Below are 5,262 nucleotides of genomic sequence, written 5' to 3' on the forward strand. Positions count from 1 at the left end.
TGGCCTTAGTGACCAATCTTCAGTCAGTACTGCCTTGCAAACAGTGGCCTCAAGCCATTAGTACTCCTCCTTGCAATGCATCTCACTCACTCCTGTCCTCCCATCTTCAGCGCTGTGCTGAGTCTTCTACCCTTCTACTTCACACACCTAGGAGATTGGATGTCTTATGGGGCCCAACATGCAGGCCCAGTTACTGAGGGTGGGACATGGGAAACTTCTAGGTACAAGTTCCATTTTGTCACTTTTCATATTTGAAAGGATCAACATCTGGTGAGGAATCAAGTGGCCCTGGCCCAACCTGCTCTTACCCAGACATATCTGAACTTAGTTCTACCATGCTGTTTCTCCAAGGCTGTTAAGGAAGTGAGAATTCTGGGTGTTAGCATACTGAACCTGACCCTTGTAACAGCAGAATGATGAGTTTTTTCCCCCTCAAGATGCTAATGCCTCTTCAGTGGAGGGGTCAAGCCCTGCTTGGGGCTGAGGCCTCACAGTGTTCTTCACAGGACACCCCCAGACTCAAGATATTCTGAGCTCGTCCAATGCAGCCTTCCCTAGGGCATGATGTAACATCCAGCCTGCACCAAGACACAGTTGTGGCAATGGAGGCTGAAATCATTGTGATTCACATGATCATTTTGATGTTCTCATTGTCCGCAATGTGGGCATAGTGCAGGTTATTAATGCTGTACAGAGGGGGCAGATTTCGGCAGTGCACTTGGGAGGTGGGTCCCCTCCTCCTCTATATCAGTCATAGCCTGTAACTCCTCCTTGTCCACTTCAGCCTATATTGTTTTCCTCTCCCTACTCTTCATTCCTTTCCCTTGCTATTTAGACCCTCAGGCAAAGGAATGCCACTTTGTACAACTATGGTGTGCAGAGTGCAGCAAACCATGAAAATCCTGTTGGCTTTCAATGGGCTATACTGTAATGCGCTATCAGGTGTAGGGAGACAATGTCACTGCCCAAAGCTCTCTCTCTCACTGACCTGGTAATTCTATGAGTATCGTTGTATTGCTGCTCTGCATTATTCATGGTGCATGCTAGTTTTAATCTGTATAGTCTGACTTTCACTTCCACTCGAATGCGTAATACCTAGGTATCTTAGCAGGACTTGTGGTTTGAGCAGGGAGATGTATAGGTGGATGGCTAAATCTAATTTATAGGCAGCATTTACTTCTCTTTCAATTGCCTACAGTTTAAAGTTCATACCCAAGATATGTGGGTTCCAGATACCCTCAGCCACAGAGGTATCCCAACAGAATACCCTAACCATCAAGCTATAGGGCAAGCCTGTATATAAGTACACTTCTGTTCAAGCTAGACTACTGGGCAGCCAAGAGCAAACAAGTCATGGGGCTAGAAGCAGAGCAAGCAAGAGGGGGGGTTCACTGAGTTCTGGCTCTTATTATCCAGACAGTTTATGCATTTTACCCAATGAATTTTTAATGCCAAATCTATCACTTACACTGATGTTAAACTGAAGTAATATCATATTCTGGATAGCACTTTAGTATCAGTGAATGGGATCTGGTCCAGTAGAGTCACATCAATGCAAGTGAGAAAGAACTTTGGCCTGCACTGCGAAGGAGACTGCCAAAACTTTATTACCAATAATTAGTATGCCCACTCTACCCTGCAGTGTCAGGTTGATACATGTTGAGTGGTGCCACAAGAGAAATGTGATTTCAGGAGAAATTTGACAGTGGTGAAAGTGGGCTGGTATTCCAAAAAGTGGGGTGAGTGACAAGGGCTGGAAAATACTGAGTATTTATCATGGATTCACCTCAAAACCAAGTTGCGTTTGGGGTTCACCATGTGGCATGGTTGGATATTCTCCCAAATTAGATTTACTTGTGTAGTGTTTAGTATTTATTTACAGTGAGTGTGATGATGGGTTCAGTTTTGCCATTTACACACCTATAGTATTTGATATAAATTTACTTTTGTAATGTCATGATGTAACTGGAAGATAATTAAATGAGGTATTTAGCATATACCCAAGGCATAGTGTGCCTGGAAAGGGAAATCAACTCCTCTGTAGAAAAGGCATCTGAGAGAAATGGCCCTCCAGTCAGAGAGTGCCAGGTATCTCAGAGAGACCAGAAATTTTTGGATGATTTTGGTGAATCATGACAGGACTGAAGCCAACAGAAGTGGACCTGAGTCACTGAGCCAGGGCTGAAATCTGGTAGCCAAAGAAAATGGAAGCTGACACTGAAAGGGTTGACACCTCTACAAGGAACAGAACAATATTGAGTAAAACTGGTGAGGCATGGGCATGGCTGCAGGGGAGGCTGGAGAACATGAATAGCCCATACAACAACAGGTGTCTGAGGCATGTATAGGCCAGAAGTACCCATCTGGCAAAGGACAGTATTTGGGCTAGCGGGGTCTGAGAGAGGAGCCGTTGGTAAAGGTAGGATGAAGGTATACTCTAGGAATCTTGGGCAGCTTCCCTTTGAAAAATCAACCATTATATCAAAGCATAGTGGGCAAAAGTAAAGGGAGGGTACCTAGAGCTAGTGCAGGGCAGTGGCTTTTGGGTCACCAGGGAATGTTACGGGTGCCCTTGGGGCCCAGTCCTTATACACTTGGGACAAGAGGCAGTACAGTGTGCAGAAAATAGAGATTTTCGAGGTCTTTCATGGACAGATTTGTGACAGGCAGTATTGTATATATTCAGGCTCTATTTTTCTGAAAGGAAAGAGAAACTTTGTGGTTTGCTACTAACAGTCCACCACACTTTGTTTTCCTCTGTCCAAACACATATACCCATTTCTTCCTGGAAAGAATTCTGTGTAATGTCTTTCAACACCCCTAAAAGAGACTTGGCCTGTCTTCGAATGTTGTGAAGATGAATGTTCTCCATCAACCCTCCCCAGGCCAGCTGAACATCCCTTGCACTATCTACATAGCCGGGGAGTCTCTGGAGCACATGGAGCACTTTCCATATCTCAGAAGCCACCTTTCTCAACAGACTACCATCGAGAAAGAAGTCCAGCACTGGGTCAACTGTGCCAGTGCTACCTTCTTTAAGTTGTGACAACCCTCTTTGAAAATAGAGACCTTTGGAAGTTGACGAAGGTCCTGATTTACAAGGCTGTAGTGCTGACCACCCTCTTTTACTGCAGGGAAACGAGCCCAGAACTGCGACTCCCTCACCCCCATGCAACAACATGCCTTCATTGCCAAAGAATGTGTGTATCCAGAATTGGGCTCCTCAGGCACCTGAGGACCCATCAAGCCAGACAGACATCATCCTCAATTTTGAGGGACTGCCAGTGATGACCTGCATGAGGTACTATACTGCGGACTAAAAACCTTTTCAAATAATAGAGTACAGGTATATATTCCAGCCGCCCTGAGAGGCAGTTTCAAGCAGGTGGAGTATCATGTGAAGAAGTCTGTTGCCTGCCTATAGTGCTGGTTATGCAGTCCTCCCTTTTCCCCCTGCAATGATTCCATGTTACAGAATACACCAATAACCCTGGAAGCATAGGTTCACTGTCCCCCTGCCAGTGCCCTGTCCATCTCCTTAGGCTAGAGAATCAGGCTCCCATTTGTGTATTCTCCTTCTAGTCCCATGACTCTTTCCTGCCTGGATGCTCAGTAACCTGGCTTCATCAAGAGGGTGCTTTCAGTCCTGCTTAGCCTGTGGCTTTATGTTTGGAACACTGCTCTGTAATGCAGAAGCTCAGAATTTAAATCTGCAAAGAAGATGATGGGTCTAGAACCTAGATTTCCCTAGTCCTATACTGTTGCTTTAGCTACTGGGTAGACACCACTACCCGTTATACTGTGTCAGACAGTTGCTGGTTATGGTTTCTGGCTAGCTCTGTTACCAGGGGTTTGTGCATCATTTCTATACCTCACTGGCAAAATGGAATTGCAGTAAAACATAAGTGGAATCAACACCTCTTTAGCCATACTGAGTTGCTTCCCTGCATGAGCAGGAAGGCAAGCTTAATTGCATAGGGTGAGAATGCAGTCACATACGAAATGTAGACATCTTATTGTAATTCAGGCCCTTATGCAGCATAAAGTATAATGTAGTTTCATGATTTAAATGCTTAAACAAAGTGTGGTAGTGCTACTTAGACATCTTAGCAGTGAAGTAGAATTTCATCCTCTGGTACAAAGGATTGATTCAGGGATTCAAGGGGAATGCAGAAAATGCATTGGGAGGCTATAATTGGCTTAAGTATCCCTAATATACTTTATAAGGCAAACAGGGTTTGTACCCAACAGGTCACCAAGTTAATTTAGATAGTGTGAACTGAGCCATAAACCTGCTATCCTCTTTTCCTTTACAGCTTTCTCTGAGAAGGCCAGCTGCTCAATGCCTCTGCTTCTGTCATCACCAAAAAAGGTAAATTGTGAACAGATGGTTAGCAAAATTAATGGAAACAAAGAGTGGGAGGGGAGACAGATCCAGATAAGGAAAGAGGACATCAAAGACTATTTGAATGTTTTGAATGAACTCAAGTCAGCAGTGCCTGATGAAATAGATCCTAATTGTTGAAATAACAACGTATTTGCTAATGGCTTTGAGATCTCATCAAATACGTTGAGAAGTCACAGAAGACAGGTAAGGTTGTAGAAGAGTGGAAAAAGGCAAACATCACCCTCCCTCCTCCCATTTTTAAAAATATAAAAAGGAAGTTAGCAACTAGACAGTCTGACTTCAGGACCTGGGAAGTTATCTGAACAAATTCTAAAGAAGGGGTTGTCAACATCCAGCATGTGTGCCAGAGCATAGCACATGAGGCCATTATTCTTGGCTTACCACAGCTGGCCCAGGCTCTGGGCAGCTGCCACCCACCATGGAGCCCAGACTGCTTGCAGCAGGTAGCCGGGAGGCTTCAAGCCCTGCTGCAAGCAGCCTGGGCTCCATGGCTGGCAGCAGATGCCTAGAGCCTGGAATGGCTGCAGCCAGGAGGATGCAAACAGCTGCAACGGACCCCAGAGTCCAGCTGGGTTCTGTGGTGGCATGTCTGCATGTGCACCTCTGGGTGAACAGTGGGAGAAGGATCAGGGTTGTGCTACTCCAGGCCAGTCCTCTGCCATTTGCCTGGAGGCACGCATGTGTCCACCATCACTATGGAGCCTGGCCAGGGTTCTGGAGTCCGGTGAAGCTGTTTACAGCCTCCTGGCTTCCTGCTACAGCTGGCCAGGCTCTGGGCAGCTGCAGTAGGTAGCAGACAGGCTGCAAAAAGCTGCACCAGACTCTGGAGCCCCAGCATCAGCTCCATGGCAGCA

This window comes from Gavialis gangeticus, unplaced genomic scaffold, assembly GCF_001723915.1.
Source record: "Gavialis gangeticus isolate Ggan-Ray unplaced genomic scaffold, GavGan_comp1, whole genome shotgun sequence".
NCBI classification, from domain to species: domain Eukaryota; kingdom Metazoa; phylum Chordata; order Crocodylia; family Gavialidae; genus Gavialis; species Gavialis gangeticus.